The following is a 25,420-nucleotide window of genomic DNA, read 5'->3' on the forward strand; positions in this document are numbered from 1 at the left end:
TCTGTCTTAACCTACACCTTCATTTTATCAGGGTAAAATTAAGTGAAAATGAACAAAATGCATTGTTCTGGCTCTTTATATTTCAGTAGGAAAAAATTCCTAGTAGAATTTCATGGGCTCGTGGGCTACATTTCACTTCACAGTGAAATTAATATTAATACGAAATACTAATTAATATTTTCAAGTCACCTTTTACACATTTTGACTTGATAAACCTAATTATCCAATCTGCCTCCATAGATGGCCATTGTGTTTACATTTCCCAAGTATGATTTGGGTTTTGTACATCTATGAAGCTCAGTTACCACTTTTGACAGCTGCAGTGTGAACTTAGGGTTTAACTTTCTTGATTCAAGAAAGGTGTTATTTATTTATTTATTTATTTATTTATTTATTGTTCTTAGTTCCACTGCCTGGCGCAGTGGATGACAACCGTGATTGGACCTGATTCTTTCTCTCAGGGGCTCCTGAGAGAGACAAGGTATAAAATCACATAACTACATTAGTGTTATGCCATTTAACAAGGTATAAAATCACATAACTACATTACTGTTATGCCATGTGGTAAGTATGTCTGACATGTTTGGGATATGCGGGGGGGGTGGGCTTCATTCAGTTGCAGGTGAATTAAAAGAAGCCTTTCCAGAGGACTCCAGGGTAGAAACTCCCACGTACTGTCACTCTGCCCCACTTGGTAATGCACAGCGCACATTTGCCATTCCCCAAGTAGATAACCCCTTCTCGTTTGTCAGTAGTAACATCTCAAGGAACCAAAATCCTGAAAACACTTTGGAAACTGTGGAAGAGGTCACCAGGTAGTCAGTGATGACTTTTAAAGCAGGGATGAGGCAGATGCACATTTTAGAAGCCCTTCTGGGGCTTTGTGGATGATCGCACCTGGGCAACATGACTGTAAGGGATCCCAGCCCACGGAGGTCTCGCAGCTGTTCGGAGACCACGAGACCGCAACCAGCCATGGGTAGAGGAAGGGCTGTGAGAGGATGAATTTGAGATACACTGTGGATGCAAACAATGGAGGGAAGGGAAAAGTCAAGAGCTGGTAAGGACCCACTCTTTTCTCAAAGGTAGTACAACAGGCATTCATTATTAGTGTTTTTGTTTTTAAGTTTTAATTTATTTATTTGTCAGAGAGAGAGAGAGAGCCAGGCAGAGGGAGAAGCAGACTCCCGGCTGAGCAGGGAGCCCGACTTGGGGCTCGATCCCAGCACCCTGGGATCATGACCCAAGCCGAAGGCAGAGGCTTAACTGACTGAGCCACCCAGGCATCCCAGGCATTCATGATTAGTAATACCCCACGCAGCATCGAGTAACCAGTAGTAATTGTGCTTGTGTTTTTATGTTTCTGGTAAACAGGTTCTCAGTCGATGTTCATCTGTTTGCTTTGCTCTCTTTCTCACTTGACCATGAATACTTTGGTCACTAGGATATTCTTCTTTTTGCTCTTGTCACTGTGTTTGTTTCATAGGGCGTAGACAGCGGGTGCTAAATACATACCATTTTCTGACTGATTAGGATTTCAAGAGAACATCAAAGCTGTTTAAAAGGCTATGTGGATTTTCTCTGTTGATTTAAACACTTAGACTGGAAGGAGACAGAGCAATTTACAACCACTGCGGCGCACATCTGAGTTAGCGCTGATTTTTGATTTCTCTGCGTTTAGCAACTTCACATCGTACCCCTCGTGAAGGGCTTCACCACTTGCTAGCACCCTGTCCTAAACTGTCAAAATGTGTCTTTCCAGTTTGTTTGGAGCACCATAAAGGCAGAAATGGGGGTGTTAGATGTGACCGACATGGCAGCCTATATGACTTTTAGAAATACCGAAACACCACGAAACTCAAATGCAATGTAGCTATAGTTTGTGGCCAAACTGTGACTCACATCCTCTGTGAAGTCAAGGCCCATGTCTGAGTACATTTCTGTTCAGAGACAGGTGTTCGTGCGCCCATGGACAGATTGCCAGTGTGACGCTATTATTCTCAGCACACAACTTCTGAAGCCAGCAATTCTACCACAGGAACGTGGGAAGGAGGGTCCTCGTGGCCACAATTTAACAAGCTTTAGTGAGACTGATCCTCTGGCAGCCCGTCAGTGACCAGAACTGCCCAGACTGTAATAGATAAAAGAAAGATTCTCAGGGATGTACAAACTGGGGAAAGGAATGTAGAGTTGTGTTGGGGGAAACGCAGTAACAAGGAGCAAGATTTACATCAGTTCATCGTGAGAACTGGCTCTGGTGCATCTTTCGAAAGAAGAAGAAACATTCTGAAACAGCACCCTCAGAGTCCTAAAAAGAGAGGCTGGAACTTGAAAAATCGCCACTAGAGGGCTCATTTCGTCTATAAAGAAGTCTGTGTTGAAAAGCCAAGAACTATCCAAAGGGCTTTTTTGAGCACATCTCAAGGTTGGGGGACTCGGGGTGATTGCCATGAGATAGAATTGTATCTTTGGATAACTTTGGGAGGAGGTGTGTGCCTAAGTGTGAGCTCACCCCAGCTTAAGATGGGTGTATTTTGCTGATTGTTGTGGTCTTAATACATAGGGCACATATTTCGAGGAGAAATGAAAGACTATTTATTCCAATTAACTCTTCTGTGCAGAGGATCCAGATTAGGATGAATGCCCCATTGAGTTCCAAAGGCCCCACCCACCCAAAACAGGGCAGGACCCAGAGTAAATATGGGAGTATGTGGGGGTCAGGTCAGTGACGTTGCGACTCGGAGATAACAGGGCACTGAGCTAGGGTCAGGCCATCTAAGTATCACAGACAGGCCGAGACAGCTGAGGGATAAAAACAAGAATGAAGAAAGGCGATTTAAAAAAAGAACATTTGACAGACAGCATATAACTGCAATTCCTTTCACAGAAAGCAAAATATTCCCAGAAAGCAGAAAATTCCCAGCGATAGGGGGAGTCAGAACTCAAATAAGAGCTCCGATTTTAGGCATTCGCTGTTGGTAATCCTTCAATTTTTATAACATTTTCCAGATCTGCCACCGCATGAACTACATAACTGACAAATCTTCAGTTCACATTATATTTAAGTGGTTTCCCCCATCACTTCTCACAGTTAAAAATACATTACATAAATTACTATCCTGCCTAGCAAAATACGCGACGATTCTGTTGTCTGCCTCTATTTCTAAAACATTTTGGCACTTTCTGGGGAAGGCGTCTCCTCAGTTATGCCAGGGGACTTTTTTTCAATTTTGCTTTGTTATTAAGTAACAGTATCACGGAGATCCACAGAGAAACAAACAGTAGTGGCGAGGACCGGGTGCTGGGGTGGATCTCAGGGCTACAAGCAGAGGCAGGAAGAGGAGCTAGAATAGAATATAGGATGTCCCCTTCACTTGCCAGTCCCTTGGCGGTCTTGGTGCTTGGGCACCTGGCTAGAACTCCGGCTCAGCTGGAGGGGAGCCAGAATCTGGGTATTAATCTTGGAAGAGCTGCACTCTCATGTGGGACACAACCAGCTCTGCGGAGAAGGACAGGCGGGGAGAACCAGCAGCCCATTGCTCCACACCGTGCACAGCACCCTCCGCAGCCCCACAGAGCTCTCCTGTGGGGAGACCCGGGGTTGAGCAGTTCTTTCTCCCCAGCAGGTGTCACTGTGGAATTATTAAAATAGGAAAAAGGCAAGGAACTGCATTTCAGTGAGCTGAGCCTCAAGTAAAAGACCTTGAACCAACAGATGCTAACTATACTTATCCTGGTGAGCCTTTTGTAAAGCATATAATTGTCGAATGACTATGCGGTACACCCAAAACTAACATTATATTATATGTCCACTATCCTTCCGTTAAGAAAAAAGAATACTTAAAAAAAAAAAGGCTTTGAACCGAAATCACACACAGGCCACAAAGCAAAGACAGAGGGATTAAAAACACTCCCCCCCCCACTGACAGCAGCACCATGACTATTTCTGGACTGTTGTCTCTGAGCTTTGTAGTTCACATGGATTTTCAAGTTTTAAGAAGCAGAACAGTTATCCATGTGGATATTAAAAAGATAGATATCTACATTTCACAGTGCCAATAACATCAATTTTTGTCCTATCTGCTGGTTGTCTGGATAGGTAATTTTGTTTGTTTCTTCACTGGGGGGAGGTGTAACTTGATGTCATGGAAAGAACTCAGGAACCCAAAAATCGGTGTCCAGATTCTCACTTCTCCATCCCCACAGTATGTTACCTCAAACAATTTACATAATTTAGAGCTCTGAGGCTCAGTACCATGACAGGGTAATTGTGAAGGTTAAATAAAATAATATTCATGAAAACACCTAGTACGGTTAGTTAAATATGAATCCAGATGCGTCATTGAAATGCTGTTTAGAATTCGTTATTATCTTAATATTTTAATTTCATTTTGAATAGATTCCATTCATACGTTATTACCCATGTATGAGTTATAACCTCCAGAAAGATAACCCACTTATCTCATTTGGGCCCCAATGTCTCCCGACTTTGTCTGCTCAGATATCCTGCTAGGACGTGAATGCAGAATCATTATCTACATGGCCCCTTTCTGCTTTTAAAATTCTGTTTGATGGTACTGTCCTTTTCCCTGAGTTTTGAATTTTTGGGTTCACCTCAACTTCTCCTTCGTCACCATCTGCCAGATCCTGATAGATTCCTGAAGCTGCAATGCCGTTTTTGAATGCTACCCCGTCTCCTCCACCTGCTGCTTTCCCATTGCTTGTGGGCAGGATTACTAGCCCAGTTTCCTCCCCCCCTGGCTCCCGAGTATGCTCATGAACTTCCCTCCAAACACAAATGGCCCCATCCTTGATCCATGCCATCAGAATTACAGAGTGTGGGGCCCAGGATGACAGGGCTTCAACATATACTCCAGAGTGTGCTGGGAATCACTCACACATCTCAGACCTCAAGTCAGTTCTATCTTTAAATCCAAAGTGCACTTCCCTGATAGAATGCTCTTCTTAAAGCCATATTTGTATTTTGTTCCTTCTCTGCTGCACATCTTCATGATTTCCCATTTCATAGAAAATGGTCTGAGTTTCATAATTAGATGATGACCTTACGTAACAAAGTGTCTGGTATCTAGTACACGCTTACAATCAACACTTCTAGCTGGTTGCCGGGAGCATGACCTGGCCCCCTTCTTCGACAGTCCTGATATATAAAAGGGTCACTGGCACTGCCCCTTGGTCACAGCTGTTGGCACAAGAATGTGGGCTTCTGATCCAATGTGTGCAGACAGATCTTATTTCCAAAGAATCTGAAATCTGAAATGGAGAGACTTTGAGTTCAGATGTATGAAAACTGAGTCCCATAAAGGATAAAAAGTCTCGATGCTGAGGTTGCCAGGCAGCCTGGTTGTACCCATCCTGAGCCTTGACTACGCATGTCTACTCCATCATAAGAAATCCTGACATCCCCCAATAAATAGTCTGCTTTTCCTTTTTATTCAAGTCACTCAGAATCAATCTCTCTTGTTAGCAAATGACAGAGCGTAATCTGATACAGTGTTGGAGATTCAGTCTGTTCGTGATATAGTTCCAACCGACCTAATTCACGTTACTTCTCACAATTCCCTGAGAAATTTCTCCTCTAAAACCAGGCAACTCTCCTAATAAATTTCACTCCTTTCTACATGGAATTTCCTCTTCTCTCTGTCACTCAAGCCTTGCAAAGCCCTGATGTCCCGGCCCCTTCCTGAAACTCCTCTGGTCTTCAGGGACCTCCCGTTCCTCCACGCTCTTAGACCACGGCTGGTATAAACCATTCACTGAACATTCATCACATATGGGTTTGGATGGCCATTTATCTTTTCGCTTGCATGTAATGCGTCTTCCCAATTAGCTGCAAGCCACTTGGAAGCAGAACCCAAGTCTTGAGTTTGTTTTTAATGTTTTTCTCTGAAATGCTTATGCTTAAATGTTTCTCTGCTACTCTTATTCCTAAGTGCTTATTGTTTAAATGTTTCTCCCCTACTATACCATGTCTTATAAATATTTATTGAATGAATGGAAAAAATACATACCTGCTTATATTTATAATTAAAGGGAACAGGGGATTATAGTATTTGTTTTTCCAGAAATGCTTCCAATTATCCATTCCCTCATCAGTTCACTTGTAGCAGGGAAATGCGACATTCCCTTTGCAGAACGTCTGCTTTGTAATTGCTCCTGTCAGGGTGATTAATGGATAGTGGTTTGTGACCAGGAACCTCTATGGTGACCTGGTGGTCAGCAGAGGCCACCTTGTCTCAGATATTTCTATCCCTGCATGAGGTTTTTTTTTTTAAAACAAAATTATGGCTTTGGAAAATAACTAAGGTTGCATTATGGGTACATTTGCATACAGATTCCAGGAGCCTGTCGATAGCTGATTCCAACCAGGCGGGAGGCCTGATTTGCTTACCAGGCCCTCCTAACTGGGAGATGGGACAGTCACTCAATGCTGGAGCCAGGCCAGTGCCTTGGGCCAAATGTCTTTTCTTCCTCCTGGCTGTCTTCTGCGTGGGCCTGCCTTGCATGCTACTGACTGACATCTCAGGCTGAGGATCTCTGCACTGGTCTTGCAGGGCAAAGTTTGGCCATGGCAGTGGGGTGGGAGATGGGGGGCTGTGCAGAAGCTGATGGGGAAGAGAGTGGAAGCTGATGGGAAAGAGAGGGGTCCCCACTCCCCTGGCACTTACCTAAGGTCCAGTCACTAGAAGGCTTTCCAGTCTAACAGGTACATCATTCATGCTGCTTTGTTTCTCTTCTTCGGAGACCCCTCCAGTTTTTCTTGGCTACAACAGGTCTGATCACTTGATGGAACACAGCCCCTCTTTCCTGAGGAAGAAAGCAGCAATAGGTGGACCAGGGTGGGAAAATTGCCTGTGTTCTGGGAGCAGAAAAAATATGGCTCTGAAAGGTGACATTCAAAGACTGGGCTCATTAGGAAATCCAGAGGGTTCTTCCTCTTCATCCCTTGCAGTCAGTATCCCAGTCCCTGAGCGACTAGTGTATGAATACTAGTGTTCAATATAGTATTAGTGTGCGAGAGATGATGGTACAGAATTGAGTGATGGCTGTTCAGGGTCATATGTATTTAATGGATTTTCTCACTTAACCTTCACAACAACCACACAAAGCAGGTAGTCTTATTAATCCCATTTCTCAGTGGCAGAAACTGAGGCACAGAGAAATGAAGTAACTTGCCCAAAGTTGCACAGCTCTAATTTTTATAAGTATTCTTAAAGGAATCATGAGAATTCTTAAAAGAGTACTCCTATAAGCATGCTTACTAATGAACTCTTTCCTAGTAATTATATAAATCTGGCAGTGATATTTTAGGAACCCGTTCGGCAGCATGTTAGGTAAGAGCCTTCTATTTGATCATTTAACAATTTTTTATCGAGGACCTATTAACATATAGTCCTGTTCTACAAGCTGAAAGAATTACCCCCCAAAAGTAAGTGCTTATGTTATAGTTTGGGAGACGTGAACTTTTTCTCCATGTGACTCTTGTGATTTATGTCTCTAGATGGAGGTGTAGATGGAGATTGTTGTAGGTACTGGATGGGCAGCCAGGCATCATGGTAAGGAGAGCTGTCCCCGATTTGCCCAAGTTTGTCCATGACTGGCTCCATTGCTCACTAGCAGTGTGACCTTGGAGCTTCATTTAACTTCCCTGTATTTCAATGGTCTCATCTGTAAACTGGGAATAATTGTTAATTCCTAATTCTTTGGTGTTGCTTTAAGGATTAGAAAAAGCAGCCTAAGATGACCAAACTACATCATAAGCAGTCAATAAATTGCAGTCAGTATTGTCCTTATCTTTCTGCATCTCTGTGAGTATCTACAACTGGCTGCTAATATCAAAGAAGGCACTTCCTCCCAGTAGATTTCTGTAAAACTGGGTATATTCTCCAGAGACTGCACATTCCTATTATACATGTTTATTCAGGACCTACTGTGTGCCAAGCACGCTAGTGTGGCAGTGAAACAGGGCAGACAGTTTCCTTCCCTGCTGAAACTTACAGTCAATCCTGCATGGTGTTTAGTTTTCAATCAACTATTCTCATCCGCCAATACATAATCGAAAATTCAAGAATTGTCAGATGTTGAAGGCGACTTCACCTTCTCAGGAGCAGGGGTTAATTCTAGGTGGGGGAGTGGGGAGGAGGGGAAGCTTCCCAGGGGCCGATGGTGAAGCCAGGAAAAGAAACAGAGCGGGCAGAAGTTTTCTACGCAGAGGGACTAGAAGGCGCGGTGGGAACAGGGCAGGTAGAAGGCGCATGGCCGCCAGGCAGAGCCTGACAGTCACTGCTTTGTGCGCATGCGCTTGGCAGGGCCGGCCCTGGGTGGGCAGGTTGAGCTGTCCGTGCTGTTATTTTCCTTGAGCACTTTAGCGGTATGGAGTCGCCTGGATCCTCACAACAGTGGTATGATTTATGTCCATTTTAGAGCAGCAGGAAAGGGGAGACAAAAGAAATTTCTCTGCTCACCGAGTTAGTAGATGACCAAGCTGGGGTTTGCACCCAGGCTGTGGTGCGGAGCCCTGGCCCTCTGGGCGAGAATAGATCAGCTTCACACTTCAAGGAGAGACAGAGAGAGGGGCTGGCAAGTCCCTCTGCATAAGTCTGTGATCAGAGAAGACTTCCTGACAGCTGGGATGCAGGAACAAGCCCTCTCTTGGTTTGAGGGAAATGGCAATTTGGGGAACACTGAAATATAACCAATGATTTCTTATCACCCTTTAACTGCCTGAAGTGGTCTTTTTGGTTTAGAAACATTCTTAACAAGGAGGCTTACTATTGCATGGATCCCCTCCCCCCCCCCCCCCCCCCCCAAAATAAAGCAGGGAGAGAATAATTTTTGCAGGTATTTTTTTTTTTTTTAGTAGAATTTTAAAAGTTCAGTGTAAAAAAATACCTTTTTACCTCTGTTTGGAAAATTCTCTTTGTCCTTCATATTTACAGTCTTTTGTAAATCAGTGATTGCACTATGGTTGTAGTTCTCTTTCTTATGAAATTCAAACCAGAACTAGTACCCAATCTGGTGAGAATGCTTTGGTTTGTTTCATTTCCTGACATGTAAATAAGGGTTTATTGTAAGGGTGTAACAAAAAAGTTGAATAGAAAATAAAGTGTGAATTACAAAATGTTAATTTCACTTTCAGAGTTCAGATACTCTTTTATTGTTATCAAAGACAGTTGCTTTTCTTTTTTTTTTTTTTTAAGATTTTATTTATTTATTTGACAGAGAGAGAGAGACACAGCAAGAGAGGAAACACAAGCAGGGGGAGTGGGAGAGGGAGAAGCAGGCTTCCCGCCGAGCAGGGATCCCGAAGTGGGGCTCGATCCCAGGACCCTGGGACCATGACCTGAGCCCAAGGCAGACGCTTTACCGACTGAGCCACCCAGGCGCCCCAAAGACAGGTGCTTTTCCCCAAGTCCTCCAGAAGTATATGAAGATGTGTTCAAGGAATGAGAATTTTAAAAAGAGAAATGGACATCTCGTTTGCTTGTTTTCTATCTTTTCATGTCACAGACATGAGTGAAGAGGGGAGTATATACCTTATGCAGTTGAAAGTGTTTCACTGAGAAAAGCCTTTGGCTAGAAAAGACAAAATGGACTCCCAATACTGTTAGATTTGTAAAGTGGAATTGTGGAAGCTTTGCCTAAGTTGTTGATTCAAAAGCTAACTTTCTTTTGTAGGATTGGATGTATAATATTTAACAACAACACGCGTGACATGGAGTAGCAACTAACATGGGAAACATTAGTGTATGTGTGTGTGAAGGGAATGGTGATAAGCTCAAGAAAATTTGCCACAGTATGAATGAAAATACTGTATATTTTTATATGGCATTATATTTAATTTAGAATGATCAATAATTTTCTCTGTAAATTAGCATATTTTGGGAGAAAACCCCCTTTTTTTTATAATGTTTTTTTAAATTTATTTATTCATGAGAGTCAGAGAGAGAGAGAGAGGCAGAGGCAGAGGGAGAAGCAGGCTCCCCGCCTAGCAGGGAGCCCGATGCGGGACTCGATCCCAGGACCCCGGGATCATGACCCGAGCCGAAGGCAGACGCTTAACCATCTGAGCCACCCAGGCGCCCCGGGAGAAAAACCCTTTTTATTAAAGATAATTTCAAACACACAAGTATAAAGAACAATATAACAACCCCCCACGTGTCTGTTCCCTGGATTCCACAGATAATCAACATTCCTCCAATTTCCTTTCATCTGTTCCCAGCCCCAACTTTTTTTTTTTTGGAAATATTTTAAACAATCTCGATACTGTATTATTTCACCAATGGATACTATCTATTGCCTAATACACCCCTCTTTTAAAAATAAACCTCAATACTAGTAACAGCAAAATTAACACTAATTCCTTAATATCACCTGATATCCAGACTATGTCCACATCTTTTCACCTGACTCAAAAAAATGTACAGTTGATTTGTTTGAATCAGGATCCAAATGAGATGCACACACTGAGTGCATTTTATTGGTGTATCTCTTCAGTATCTTTTGCAGTAGTTTTCCCTCTCTTCCTGCCTTCCCAGGACCTCCCTTTCCCTCTTTTTTTCCTTCCCATTAATTTGTTCAAGAAAATGGGTTATTTGTCCTAAAGATTCATGCATTCTGGTTTTGGCCGATTGAATCCCCCAGTGCCATTTGACATGAAAACTGATGTTAGATCTGAGACTTGATTAGATTCTGGTCATTAGCAAGAAAACCTCCGAGGTTTTTGTTTTTATTGTAATAAGCCTCTCCCAGGAAAGACCACCTGGTGGCAGTGTTAGACATCCCATTTCCTTCTCGGTGAGTCTCCACGTTTTCACTGACCTTGCCCCTCCTCTACCTTGAGTTCTTTGCATTTTCCTGATGCCAGCCAGCCACAGCAGCATGTACACATGAAAATGAATAGCTTCCAGCCAGCTGGCTGCTCATCTTGTCCTCTGCCCCTGTCCCTGGGGTCAGCTCGGTGCCTGCAGTCAGGATGGCCGGCAAGATCTGACCAGTCTGGTTTTCCTGCCGTGTCATAGAAATCACCATCTCTCCTCCAAAGTTAGTTAAAAAGTCTAATAGAGAAGTTTTTTGGTTGGAGGCTGAAGGTTCTCAGTTTGAGTTAAAATAAGCAATGAAACATTCAGGATATTTCAGCTAATTTGATAGAAAATCATGGCAGCCCAAGATGTTTATTTCAGCCATGATCCCCCTTATCCAGCTCCCCTTTCTGCTTTCCTCACAAATGAGGACAATCAGCTTTGTTGGTTTCACCTTCAATTACTAAGAGAGTTTCAGGGAAATAAGTGCCCATTTTTTCATCCTAATAGCAGGTAACTCCTGGATCAATCAGCTATCTCTTTCCAGAATTGCTTCATCAGAGTCCTAGAACAGCGACAGGCACAGGACAGGAGATAATAATGTTGACCTCGATGTGAGTTCAACATGAAGGCTTTGGCACCAAATTGCTGAATCATATTTAACCTCAGTTTATTCATCCGGAGAATGTGAACAACTATCCCTAAGTGACACTGTGGATTAAATGAGTTAATTGGTGTACCTGTCAAATAGTTGCCATCAATTCATAATAACATAAAAGCAAGCAAACTCAACTTCATTACCCTGGGTCTTCAGAGTTGCAGTTTGGTGAGGTTCAGGCCATTTTTAAATTTGAGTGATTGTATTGAATAAGACGCCTGACATTGGAATGAGAGTAGGGCAGTGTTTGAACTATTGCAAAATTAATAAATGAGGAGAAAGTAATTCACTAATATGTGACTAGTACACACTCAAGCTCTAAACCAGCTATCTGCAATTTATTTAGTTACAATTGAGTAAGAGCTATTTTTTTTTTTTAAAGATTTTTTTTATTTATTTGAGAGAGAGAGAGAATGAGAGACAGAGAGCATGAGAGGGAGGAGGGTCAGAGGGAGAAGCAGACTCCCTGCCAAGCAGGGAGCCCGATGTGGGACTCGATCCCGGGACTCCAGGATCATGACCTGAGCCGAAGGCAGTCGCCCAACCAACTGAGCCACCCAGGCGCCCGAGTAAGAGCTATTTTACCTGGAGTATTTTCTTCCTTGTAATTTAAAATTAAACCTTCAGCCAAGGCACGTAACTTTAATTTGAAAGAATTTCAGACTCTATTCCTGTGATTCTAATTTCTTTCTGCATCTTCCTGGCTATATAGTCATTGTGCATTAGAGCATCCTTGTTGATGAGGTCAGCTCACTACAGCGATTTATTTTCTTAACAATTTTGAGTATATTATTCAGAGCATTTAAATTGCTTTTAGTGAAATTACTGACGAGCGTATTTAAACCCAGACCCAGGTCACTGTAAAGAAGAGAAAGAAAAAGAAGAAAAACGCCCTGTTCGACATCCAAAAACCATAATTATGGTTATAAATAATCATGTGCTCCTCTAATAAATCATTGGATGTTAAGTCAATATAACTTGTACAAAATCAGTTCAAACATTTCCTGAAGTAAAAAAAAAATAATAATAATAATAAAAAAAATCAATCATATGGTTCTTTCTGTCACATTTTGAGTTTGAACTAATTTATTTGCTGATATACCAATGATGAGAAGAAAACAGGAATATTTAAGGAATTAATGATATAGTGCCATGAGAACTCTGCCAACCACTTTAAAAAAGAAGCCAAAATATTAATGGTATAAAATATGTTTATATACATTCAGAATTTTAATGAGATGCCTTTGATATGTTACACGTTAAATGCCAAATTTATCTGTACTTAAGCAGATCATACAGGTATTAAAGAGAATTGGGGTAATATGTGCAGGTGCAGATTTAAAAGTTCATATTTAGAGAATTTTAGTAAAAATGCGTTCCTCAGCTGAACAGGTAAAATCCTTATAGATTATTCAATTTGTGTCCAATGAAAAACAAAAGTTAAGAAATTTATGGTTAACTGAGAAAAGCTGTGTTGGTTTTTCCATAGATTTCTCCCCCCATTTAGACTGTTGCTGGATGATTCTTATTTCTACACTGTAATTTCCAGCTTATCCTAAATATAGACGCTGGATTTGAGCCATCCTAATTAAACTGTGAAGTTCTTTTGTAGTGAGCGCTGATGCCTCTGAAATCAATTTCAAGGTTTACACAAGCAGTGTATGTCACCTTCCTGGTTTTCTTTCACTTTATGAATTTATCTACAAATGATAAATTGCAAATAATATTTTAGTGGCAAATTTGTACCTTTTTTCCACCCCATGCTGTTTTTTGTTTTTGTTTTTTAAATATATCATTATAAGCTTCCTTCTGTGCTATAGGGATTTAGATCTTCTTTCAAAAGTTTCCCACCTGAAAGTATCTACCCTCTTTCTGCACCAAGTTTAAGTCTTTATATTATAAACGAAGAAAGCGAGATGAAATGGTTTTGCCTAAGGCTACCTGGAAAAACAAGTATGGTATCCTTCTGTTGTTACACAAAATTCATGTCTTTTCTTGACACACAGATGTTAGAGATAATAGGATTTTCACTAAGGGAATAGAAGGTGAGAATCAAACACAAACATTTCAGCACAAACCCACTGGCAGGAGAAGCCTGAAGGCTGGGGTGTGGAATATGGGGTGTCGGCTCAGGGGTGCCTGTGTCTGCAAAACCTTCCCAGGAGCTAGCCCCCAGCTCTCTGAGACTGAACCCGGAGTTTTATGGCTTGGACTACACCCTGTTCAGGGCAAGCATGCAGACCCCTCCCACACTGCCATCTGTTTACCTTGGAGAGCACCAGGCTGCAGGCCCTGGGTTGGGGTTCTTGAGAACAGGTTTCCTCTGACACCACCATGGAGCAGGGCAGTAAAAATTCCACAAGATTTTTTTTTTAAACAAAACCCTCTATCTGTGGGAGGTGCAGTTTGAGAGTAATTTTAAATGGACTCTGATTTGTCCATTGACGTCAACTTCCAGTATGTAATTTTACTAGAACTCCTCCTGATGATTATGCCGTATTGGTAGTGGGGGGCTGTCCTCTTAAACTGCCTTTGAAAGGCAGAAAGAAACACATAAAATAGTGTGTTTGCCCCAGGGCTTATGGGGTCAAGAAGCAAAAAGCAAGTATACTGTAAGTTAGAAGAATTGGCCTCAAAGCTTTTTTTATATTAGAATACCCCCTCGGGGCTTTTGAAATAGACAATACCTAGGTCCCACCCCTAGACCAATTAAATCAGTTTCTTTGGTCTGGGATCAATGCACAAGTAAGTTTATAAAGTCCCCAGGTGATTCTACCCTGTTCCCACAGCAGGGGTTCTCTATGTTGTCAACAGCCCAGGGGGCTCTATGGATCTCCAGGAATGTTGCAAAAGTCTAAAAATTAGTTTTAATATGCTTTATTTAAAACAAAGTTGTTCTTATAGTAGATCGCTATCTCAGAGGGGAGAGCAAGAAGGAATGAATGATGCAATGGAAGGTATACTAAATTGCACAACTGAAGGGAGGTCCTGTTCTAAAAATGCAGGAGCATTGATCTAGAGGGCTGAGTTTTCTTTGTGCTGGTCTAAGTTATGAAGTGAAGAGACAACATAAAAGAAAGTGGGAATTAAAAAAAATAGAAGTCGTGACAAATTTGATAGGCAGAATTTCTTTTTTCCATTGAGCTGGTGCTATGACAGAAATGTTGCATTTTAGTTACTAGATTATATGGCATTATGATATTGTCAAATTAACATCATGAATATCACCTAAGAAATGATCTATCCTTGAGCTAAGCTTCTAGCATACTGTTACACTTTAAAAAGGAAGAAACTTTTTCCAGTTCTAAGTGCCGGTTTGAAACAGTGGTTCTTAAACTTGCATGCATGAGAATCATCTGTAAGGCTTGCTAAAACAGATCGGTGGGCCCCATCCCCAATGTTTCTGACTTATTCGTTCTGATGTGGGACCCAAGAATTTGCATTTCTAACAATTTCACAAATGGTGCTGGTCTGAGGCCCACACTTTGAGAACCATTATCATAAAGCATTAGAAAAGCGTTTCTTGAGTTTATTTTACATAGTATATATGTCTTGGCCCAGTTTCTGGAGAAACAGAGCCTGAGACAAAAAATTACATGCTAATACTTTACTGGGGTATGCGGTCCCTGGGAAGCTGGTGTGAGGGGAAAAAAGAAACACAAAGGAGGGACTGAGGGCAAACAGACCAGAGGATGTGTGCTACTTACTGATGAGCTGGTCCTCATTTTGTAACAATCTCAGCTTCTTGCCTGGGGAGATGAAGGCAAAGAAATTTATCTCCCAGCTCTCTCTAGTCTCTCATCTCCAATTTATTACTGCTACCCCAGGGGATGTTCCCCCTGCCGCTTCTGGTCAAATCAGCTTCCTGTCCAGATAGCCGCTGGAGAAGCCAGCCTCCATGGGTATCAGGCTTCCCCAGGGCAGGCGTGCCAGGGGGCTCCACGCACAGGCTCCTAGGGCTCTAGGCTTGCAGCAGGAATAACCAGTCCAAGACTCAGCCACTGCTAGGGTGACTCTAGTCAGAGAGGAAGGCAGGGGCACCGACCTGGAGTAGCACATAATGAGCTGGTGCTACTAGCAAACGATCAGCACTTCTCGAATTATTTCCTATGAAAGACACTTTCTAAAAATGTCCCGTGGTTCATGGACTCCTGTCCTGCTGTGTCCTACTGAGCCAGGCTAGTATGTATGGTGCCACAGGTGACTCAGTGCATGAGCTCAGCATCTGCCAGATGAGTGTAGACCCTGCTCAAAGAGAGAGGGGACCGGAGACAACTAGCAGCCCAGGCTGTCTGCAGACCAGTCTTTGAGTAACACAAGCAGAGATTATTCTTGGCCAGATTCCACAATTATGGCTTTGCCTTTCTCTTTATGATGAAATCATATGCCTTAAGAAGCAGAAGTCTCAGCTTGTTGGAGGCTCTGCATAACTCGCACAGTATATGATGTAGAGCTATGAAATAAATGATTTTTAAAGTTGCAAACTTTAAGACACGTAAGTAGTGTATGTCCCAGCAGAATGGATTGTGGCTTATTGTGTTCTTTGCATCTAAAATATTAAAAATATCTCTCCTTTCTAACACTAATGGAAGCCTAATGAGAGGTCAGCATAAAGAACGTATAGAGGTTCGGCACCCAGTTCCAACATGTGTGTGGGGGTGGTTGTTTTCACACCAACAAACAATTCTCTGGACTTCAGCTGGGTGTCCTACAGCTCACCTCAATTCTAACACTCTCTGCCTGGAGATAGCATCAGATTCCACAGGCTAAGCGTTCAGTCCCATAAGACTGCCCCCCAGTTCAGATACCAATGTCAAGTCCAGGTTGTCACCCCTGTACTCCGACCAACTGGTTATAAATCGGACCCTCTTCTTGGGTTTGATTAATTTGCTAGAGCAGCTCGCAGAACTCAGCAAACAGGTTTACTCACGAGATCACTGGTTTATTGCAAAGAATATTAAAGGATGCAAGTCAACAGTTAGATGAAAAGATGCATAGGGTGAGGTCCCAAGCAAAGGAGCTTTTGTCCTCATGGACTCTGAGGCCCAGCATGGTGACAAGAGCCCTAGGAGCCTGTGCGTGGAGCCCCCTGGCACGCCTGCCCTGGGGAAGCCTGATACCCATGGAGGCTGGCTTCTCCAGCGGCTATCTGGACAGGAAGCTGATTTGACCAGAAGCGGCAGGGGGAACATCCCCTGGGGTAGCAGGTGACAGGGGATAGGGAGTTTTCTGTCTCCCTAACCCAGAAGCTCTCCAAGCCCCCTCCTTTGAGATTTTTATGGAGATTTCATTACATTGGTATGATTGATTAAATCATTTGCCACTGGTGAGCGATTAACCTCCAGTGCCTCCTACTCCCCGGAAATTAGGGGGTGGGACTGAAAGGTCCAACCTCTCTTCATGGTTGGTTCCCCTGGTGGTCAGCCCCCATCCTTCTGGTGCTTACCAAGGCATTATTAACATAAACTCAGTTACGGTAGAAAGGGGCTTGTTACGAATAACAAGGCACCCATTTCACTTTTTTTTTTTTAAAGATTTTATTTATTTGACACAGAGAGAGGGAGAGAGAGGGGGAGAGCAAGCACAAACAGGGAGAGTGGCAGGCAGGGGAGAAGCAGGCTCCCTGCTCAACAAGGAGCCCGATGTGGGGCTGGATCCCAGTCGCTTAACCAACTGAGCCACCCTGGCGCCCCCACCCATTTCACTTTTATGGCTCTGAAACAATTTCAGGAACTGAGGACAAGAGACTAATTATTCTAACAAAAGATGCTCCTAGGACTCTTACCTCCCAGGAAATTCTAAGGGTTTTGGTTGTGAGCCAGGAACCATGGACAAAGACCAAATATATGAGATATATTTTGGTCATCGGAATGACCCAAATATATATTTCTTTTTTTAATAGAGGTTCTGATTATCTATTAGAGAGAGAGAACATGAGGCGGGTGGGGGGAGGGCAGAGGGATAGAGACAAGCAGACTCCCCTCTTAGCAGGAAGCCTGATGAGGGGCTTGACCCCGGGACCACAGGACCATGACCTGAGCCAAAGGCAAACGCTTAATGGACTGAGCCACCCAGGCTCCCCAGACCAAATATATATTTCTTATAACTCACAATATCACAGCATAGTAGAAACTGGGTCTTTTAAGTCAGACAAACTTGGTATACAAATTTAGTTTCTGCCATTGGCTGACTCTAATCCTAGGCCACTCATTTATCACTATGAATCTCAGCTTTTCATATGTAAAAATAGGGATAAAGGATTACCTTACAGGTCACTTTAAAAAGTGATAAATAAATGAGATGTCATAAAATGAACATGAGGCATCTAGTAATTTATCACAAATGTTAGTTCCTTTCCCCTTGCCTCTGTGATTCAAATGAGCTTCCTATTAGTTTTGGTAATGATGTATTCATTTATATTGTGATTTGGGATTAAAGGGAGGAAAGAGGTCCAAAACGTTGACATTGGCTTTTGGCCATCTTTTTTCCAAAGAACAAGTAAAGATTCATAAGGCGGAGGCTGAAATCAGGAGAGACTGAGCATTGCTTTTGACAACCTCTTAGGACTAAGACAACAAGATTGGTATCCAGGACCTGCTAGAAGAGGGAGCACTCTAATGAACTACCTCAGCTTTGGGTTTGGACCCTCTATTGTTATAATTGAGGGGAAATATCCTTATGAGGACAGCATCCCAACCACTGAAACTGGAAAGAATCCCAGGTATCTGGAAAAAGCAAACATGAAACATCTATGAAAGCCTACACTTCTTTCTATATGTAATTTTGCAGCTACAATACCCAGGAAATAGTAAAAATTTGATTAATTTATCTGATTGAGACTTGGAGATATAAGACAACCTGAATATGAAACCAAGGAAAAAAAACAGACTATTCAGGGGTCAGGATATTGGAGTTGTCAGTGACCAGTGGGCATTCTGGAATTAAAGAATAAAATAACAGAAATTTAAAACTTGGTGGATGGTTTTATGAAGGGATTAGACAACAGCTAAAGAGAGAAGAAATGAACTGGGTCATAACTTACAGGAAATCATGCAGATCCAACCACAGAAAGACAAATTTTAGAAAAATTGGAGGGTAAGAGACAGAGTTTATACTGTGAAGTTTTAATAAATGTTGGATTTGGAATCCCATAGGAAAGGGAAGAGGAAATGGGTCAGAGCAAAATTTAAAGGGATGACTGAGAGGTTTTTTTTTTTTTTTTTTACCAATTCAAAAGCCATTCAATAACTGCAATATGTGTGTGTGTGTGTGTGTCTGTGTGTGCTTTAAGCATGCATGTAACATTAATGAAAATGACTATACTCTAGGTCATAAAACAATATTATCACTTAACTTGAGATAGACCTAGGTGTATTAGTTATCTACTGTTCTATAACAAATTGCACTAAAACTTAATGGCTTAAAATAATAAATACTTATTACTATATGGTTTCTGTGGGTCAAGAATCAGGGAATAGCTTAGCTGGGGGTTTTTGGCTCAAGGTCTCTTATAAGGTTGCAAGCAAGGTATCAGCCAGGGCTGCAATCATATCAAGACTTTACTGGGGGAGGATCCACTTCATCACTCATTGGCTATTGGTGGGCCTCAGGTCTTCTCTCGCTTTTGGTTAGATAGAAATACTTTACTATATGGGCCTCTCCATAGGACATCTCATATATGGCAGCCCATATCCTCATAACAAGCAACCAAGAGAATGAGAGAGCATGCTCGAGACAGAAGCCACCATCTTTTCTGAAATGTACTTTCAGAAGTGACATCTCATCAGCTCTGTCACATTCTATGCAATGGGAGCAAGTCACTAAATCCAGCCCACACTCAAGGGGAAGGGATTACACAAGGGCATGCTTACCAGGAAGTGGAGGTCTTATAGGATGTCTAATATATCTTCCCTCTGGCCCCCAATTATCGTTGTCCCTCTAACCTATTAAATACATCCCCACCCTCTCAAGCCCACAAAAGTCTTGCCCTGTTATAACCTCAGCTTAAAATTCAGAATGCCATTATCTGAATCAGGTCCAGGTGTGGTGAGGTGAGGTGCCTCAGATTTAGTTCTTTATGTACAACTCCTCAAGTTGAGCTCCTCCCTATTTGCAAATCTATGAAACCACACATAAAAGTTATCTGTCCTCCCATATAGTAAACATGCAGTAGTGAGACAGGCAGAGGATAATTGCTACAGATATTCTTGTTTAAAAGTGGGGAAAATTGAGGCTGTAAAGAAATCGTTGGTCCATAGCAGTTTTGAAATCTAGATGGGAAAAATATTGGAAGTGTCTTGATTAGGCCTCAAACCTGGAAAAAATTCTTCATGGCTCTTGATTCCATCCTTGAAATCATTTTTCTTTTTCATGAATGGTAGCACTTGTTTGCATCTGAGTAGTTTCTCAGCCTTCTTCCTGCCAATAGAATTTGGGGGGTGGGGAGCAATGTCTTTTTATTCTGTACCATCTCTGACTCTACTGTATGATCCAAGCCAATCACATTTCTCCCTAACATACATCTCTCAAAAACTTTGTGGGCCCCCTTAGAATCTCTTCGTGGGTCACTCCGTTAAACAAAAACCACACCTCCAAATCCCTTTCAGATAAGACCTTAAGCTTTTTAGAGGTTCTGTTGTTCAGTTGAGAGGATCTATGAGGTACCCCTTAAATCTTTTTAAAAGGCCTTTTGTGTGACCAAATAGTACCCTGGGGCATTAACTTTGATCTTTCTGAGGTCTTACCAGAAGATTTTATGATACCACACTCAGCTTCATCTCTAGACAATATTTTGCCAACAGTGCCCTGGATTTGAACTTTACTCGCAAGCCATTTCTTAACTCTAGCATCACTTGCCATCTTAAAGATCTGAGAAATTTCAAATCCTGGCTCCTTTGTGATTAACAGTCCTTCCCACAATTTATCTCTCTCCTTTTGAATTCAAACAGCAAAAAGAAGCCATTTGGTACCTTCAACAACTTGCTTGGAAATCTCCTTAGTTCATTTGACATATGTTCTACTTTCCATGTTACTGCAGGTGATAATGTTGCAAACCTTTCCACCACTATATAACTAGGATCTCCCTTCCTCCAGTTTCTAAAAATATGTTTGTCATATTTCCTTGTAAGTCCTCACTCATGGTGTCCTCAAAATCTAGGGTGCTACCAACAGTCTGTTCAAGGAAATTTATGCTTCTCTAACATGTTCCTAAAAATCCTTCCAGCTTCCACCAACTGTCTGGTTCCAAAGCTATTCCCACATTTTAACGTATTTTTTTTTATGGAAGCATCCCATTTCCAGATACCAAAATATGTATTATTTAGCTATTGCTACATAACACATTACCCCAAAACTTAGTGTCTTAAATCAATAAACATTTATTATTTCATATTTTCTGTGGGTCAGGGATTCAGGGAGAGCTAAGCGGATGGTTCTGGCTCAGAGAATCTTAGGAGGCTGTAGTCAAGATACTTCCTGGAGCTGCAATCATCTCAAGTCTCAGCTGGGGCTAGAGAGAGAATCCACTTCCTAGCTCACTTGTGTGCCTACCTCAGATCTGCTTCCAGACTCACTTATGGAGTTGCTGGCAGGCCTCAGCTCTTTGCCTTGCGGATCTCTGCATAGGCTGCCTGGGTGTCCTCATTATATGGCAGCAGCTAATGATAGAGAGTAAGAAGGAAAGAGATAAAAAGAGAGACAGAAAGAGACAGAGAGAGAACCAGAGGATAGGAGAAGGTAGCTAAGGCGGAGGCCACTGTTTTTTTGTAACCTAATCTCAGAAGTGACATCCCATCACCTTTACTGCATTCTGTTTACAGGAAACAAGTCCTTAAATTATCAAGGTGAGGCATTACACAAGAGCATGCATTCCAGGAGGCAGAGGTCATAGAAAGCTCTCCTCACATGGCCTACCACTCTAGATTATGCTATAGTCACAAATGGCCCCAAACATCATTGAAGATGCCTCTGGCTCTTCTCCATGTCTTCATTATATGACTCAGGCTGACACAGCTGTCTCTGTCTATCTTGGCAGAGGAGAAAGAGATCTCAGAAGTATCTCCCATCACTTCCACTTACATATAGTTGGACAGATCAGGTTATATGGCTTCAAACTGATATCAGTTGGAGCAGGTGGGTAATTTTACTGCAGAGAGGAGCATCAGAGGAAGGAGCAGTACATGTTCTAAACAACAATTCAGTTTCCATAGCAAAGCTCAGAGATTTAAAGGGATTGAAATTCATACAGCATATATTTTTGACCACACAACCATTAAGCTAGAAAGCAACAACAATTAAACGCCCCACAAACTTCTCCTAAGTTGGAAGTAAAAAACCAAAATAATCTGTGTATCAAAGCAAAGGAATCACAATTAAAATTAGGTAATGAGTGAGAGAATTACTGTTATGTATCAAGCTTGTGGGATATAACTAAAGCCACACTTTGAAATTTATAGCAGTTAGAGAAGAAGAAAGTTGAAAAATATACAAACTAAACTTTGAAGCCAAACATTTGAAAAAGAATAACAAATTAAACTCAAAGTGGGAGAAAGAAACAAGCTGAAAATATAAAGAAGAAAGCAAAAATAGGATAATTCATAATTAATTGAAGTAGTAATATATAATAATAGTTAATTGAAAAGCGTTTAGAACTTTAAAAATATCTGTGAAGCAGATCTAGAAACAAAGTGGCAAGTCACAATTAACAAACACAGGAATGCCAAAGGATCCTCCAGTAAAAATCCTATTATCATTAAAAATATCAGAGCAGAATATCATAAAAAAATTTTTTTCAATAAATTTGAAAGTTTTTATGAAGTGGTTAAATTTGTAGGAAAGCACAAGTTACCAAAATGACTAAAGCAGAAATTTAAAACCCTAATAATTCTTTCACTTTAAAAGAATTTGAAGAGTAATTATAAACCTTCACATAAATAAAACTCCAGGTCCAAATGGCTTAAGAATGCATTTTACTGTGGTGCCTGGATGACTCAGTTGGTTAAGCATCAGACTCTTGTCATCAGCTCTGGTCTTGATTTCAGGGTGCACTGGGTGGGTGTGGAGCCTACTTAAAAAAAAAAAAGCGCATTTTACCAAGCATTTGAGAAATAAATATTACCAATATTTCACACATTCTTACAGAGAATAGAGGAAAAAAGAGAGAACACTCCAGGGCTAATTTCAAGATGCCAATGTAACCTTGATATCAAACTTGGCAAGGACACTATGAAAAAAGAAAATTACAGGTCTTTCTTACTCAGAGATGTAAAACTTCTAAACAGAATAATATCAAATCTAATCCTGCAAATTATAAAAGAGATAATACATTATGACAAATTGGGTATATTACAGGAATGTGAAGTTGATTTACTATTTGAAAATCAATCAATGTAATTCATCATATTAACAGCATAAAGGAGAAAAATCATATGATCATCTGCAGAGATGCAGACATTTTAAAATAAAATTTGACATGCATTTATAATTTTAGGAAAACTCAGCAAACTGGCAATAGAATAAAACTTCCTTAACTTGAAAAGGATCTATAAAAAGCCTACAGCAAACACCATATTTAGGATGAAATGTGAAAGCTTTCTCTTTGAGATCAGAAAATAAAAGAGTTTTGCTGTCACTATTTCCATTCAGTTTTTACTTGATGTACTCAAATAGTAGAATCACGTAAGAAAAATAAATAAGTCTAATAATTGGAAAGGAATCATTAAAAAAAGCCACAATGATATGAAATAAGTATGATTACATATGTAGGGAATTTAGAAGAATCTGTAGATAAATTATACTTAATAAGTTCACCAAGAAGCCTGACCAGTGTAACTGAGTCAATCTAGCTGCTATAACAAAATACCACAGGGTGGTATTAAACAACAGACATTTATTTCTCACAGTTCTAGAGGCTGGGACGTTCAAGATCAAAGTGCCAGGAGACTTGGTTCTTGGCAAGGGCTCTCTTCCTGACTTGTATACAGCCACCTTCTGCCTGTGTTCACATGGCCTTTCTTTCTTTGGTGTGTGAGCTCAGAGAGACAGAATGAGAGAGAGAGAGACAGAGAGAGAGAGAGAGAGAGAGAGAGAGAGACAGGGAGACAGGGAGAGACAGAAAGATACAGAGAAAGAGAGACAGAGACATAGAAATAGAGAGAGCTCACAGAGACACAGAGACACAGAGACAGAGACAGAGGAACAGAGACTGAGAGACAGAGAGAGAGAAAGAGAGGAAGGAGAGAAGGAGGGAAAGGGAGAGAGAAATCTAGTCCTCTTAGTGCTCTTCTTATAAGGGCACTAACCTCATCACGAAGGTCCCACCCTCGTGACTTCGTCTAAATCTAATTATCTCCCAAAGTTTTCACCTCCAAATACCAACACATTGGAGGTTAGGGCTTCAACACATGAATTTGAGGGGAACATAAACATTTAGTCTATAAAACATACAAATAGGGGCGCCTGGGTAGCTCAGGCAGTTAAGCGTCGGCCTTCAGCACGGATCATGATTTCAGGGTCCTGGGATCCAGCCCCGTGTCAGGCTCCATGCTCAGTGGGAAGGGATCCACTTGTCCCTCTGCTCTTCCCCCTCTTCCCCCCTCCACTTGTGCTCATTCCCTCTCTCATTTTCTCTCAAATAAATAAATAAAATAAAAAAAATAAAACATACAAATATATGAATATACAGTGTATTTATATAATATACAAAATATTCATAAATAAATTGCAATTTTATTTGCCAACAACAGATCATGAGAAAATTAAAATATAATGATTATACCCAAAAAATACATCTAATGAGAGATGTCCAAGACCTCTACACAAAAAAAGCTATAAAATCTTATGAAAAGCCATCAAAGAAGACCTAAATGAATGAAGGGCTAGATCAAGCTTGTGAATTGTAAGGCCCAATTTCATAAATATGTCACTGTTTCCAAACTGGTCTAGGATGCCAAGCAATTGTGATAAAAGTCAACTTATTTTTTGTGGAAATTTATTGTTCTATTTTACAATTGCTATTCTTATATATGTATATACAAGAATGTTTTTTAACAGCATTATGAATATTGAACAGTAAAATAACCTACATTGCCACCATCAGTAAAATGGATAACCAGTGTATATTCACATAGTGGCCTAATATACATCATTGAAAATGAACAAACTTGCAGCTGAAAACAAAACATGGATGAACTTCACGAACATAATGCTGAGCAAAAGAAGTTCCAGAGCAGGTGAAACTGAACTGAGTATTTAGGAATATGCACACTCACATGGTGTGCATGTGAAAAGACGTGATTTCCATGCAAGTTGGGGTAGTGGTCTCCTTTGATGGGGGAAGAATGGAGCTTCTGAAGAAATGCAATGTTTCTATTTCTTTATCAGACTGTATGACATTTGTTTGAATTTATTAAATTTGTCATTTTTGTTCACTGAACCCCAGAGCATGGAGCTGACCTCAAATTTCCTTCTTTTACACTTTTCACATCCCACGTTAGAGAAAATGGAGACCAGGAAAAGAGGCTGGCAGAGTTATCGACATTAGAAGCTGGTTGTAATTCTACTGAGGGCCCAGTCCACTTTGAAAGTGACTTAGGCCCTAGTGCCTTCCTGTGGCTGGTGTTGCCTTGGCAGCATCCCCACCATGGTGATCACCAGTACTAGGTGCAAGAGCAGATACTTCCCAGCATTTCATCACTGATTTAGATCATAGTTGGGACATAAGAAAGTAAACATTATGCGTTCAACCACCTGGTAATATCATGTGGCTGTAAGCTAAAGTCTACAAATTCCAGATTGATAACTTCACATCCCATTTTTAGATTTTGAAGGCCTAATTTAAAATTTTTTAATTTAGAGTCTGCATATATCCTCATAAATCATGAATGAGACTGTTATTCTGTACAGTAAAGACGTGTGTACTTTGAAGAATGTGACAAAATAATTT

This window comes from Neomonachus schauinslandi, chromosome 10, assembly GCF_002201575.2.
Source record: "Neomonachus schauinslandi chromosome 10, ASM220157v2, whole genome shotgun sequence".
Lineage (NCBI taxonomy): Eukaryota > Metazoa > Chordata > Mammalia > Carnivora > Phocidae > Neomonachus > Neomonachus schauinslandi.